Genomic DNA, 1,386 nt, shown 5'->3' with positions numbered 1-1,386 from the left:
AGATGGACACAGCCTCACTCATGGACACAATTATTCACTTGTTTGCCTCTTCACTGCTGTTGATGCTTGATTGTGATTACACTTTTCTCTTTATATTATATTTTTATATTTTGTACACTTTCCCTCTTTTTCCTTCAGCCAGGATTTGCTGGGAAATTCCAAAGGCCAAATGGAAATTAGATTATAGGATACTAATCTAACGAATATTAGCTAGGATGAGCCTCCCTGGAATTTTCTTTTTATTATATTTTAAAACGTAATTGTCATGCCCAAAGTATTCTGAGATACTAAGAAAAATGTTTAATTGTTTTATTTATTAGAATGTTATTTAACTTCATTACATCATCATTATTATTTCTTAATGGAGGGCCAGGATGGCAGTTTTGGGGTCCATTTAGATGGGTGATTGTTGGGACTGTGGTTCTTTGACTGGTGGATGCTTCTGATTCTTGCAGCCATTCTACACTCATGCTAACAGTGGGTCACACTCTAATGGTAGTGATTCCCACAAAGCAGTCCTCTAGGGAAATCAATTTTGCCTTAAACCCCTAATGGAAAACTCTCTTGTATCTCAGCATTTGAGAACAAACACAATTCCCACTGATGATAATTTTACCCACATGGATTTTCCTCATTAAGCTGCGCATACAAACAATGTGGATGTAACAGGGCATTACTAGCTATAATTACTCAAGAAACAAATGTAGTGAAAATAGCTATACATAAGTATTTTTAAAATTTGTTTGTTCTTTGTTAACTTTGTTATTTCCCTTGTTCATTGGTTGTTTTCAACAAATACCGTGTGAGATGTACAGATGAAGAAATGCACATAAGAATGGGATAGAATGATTTCAAAAGGCAGATGCTTGCTCCTTAAAAACTAATGAAAGGTGGGGGCACACATGTAAATACCAGGTCCAAATTGGCCTTCAAGACATGGCTATCTGATTTTCCTTCCTAATCCAAGGAGTAGGACCATCTTTCTTGCAGTTATTTTCATTCCAGTTCTAGGTAGGTGTCCCCATGCTCCTTGCCCCATTTACCTCCTCCTTTTCCTATGACCCTAAGTCTTGCTCAACAATTCTTATCCCACCTTGCTGATAACAGCTGGTGAGAGAAGAGGAAGAAGGAAGGTAGAGGCCCCTCCAATGCCTTTGATAATCTCTCCACATCTTCCATCTGAGGATTTATAGAGATCAGACCATATTCCAAGGTTTAGCCCCCAGTATGTGGTACCTTGTTTTTGCTTTTTGTTTTGTTTTGTTTTTTTGTTAATTAGTTTTCTCCAGAGTTGGAGTGAAGATGGAGTTGTTGTACATCAGTGGTTTATGATAAAGGCTCAGTAGATGTGTGTATAAAACACTCTCTGATTATTTTTTTATTTAA

This window comes from Vulpes lagopus, chromosome 1, assembly GCF_018345385.1.
Source record: "Vulpes lagopus strain Blue_001 chromosome 1, ASM1834538v1, whole genome shotgun sequence".
Classification (NCBI taxonomy): domain Eukaryota; kingdom Metazoa; phylum Chordata; class Mammalia; order Carnivora; family Canidae; genus Vulpes; species Vulpes lagopus.
This window is presented reverse-complemented; position numbering follows the sequence as displayed.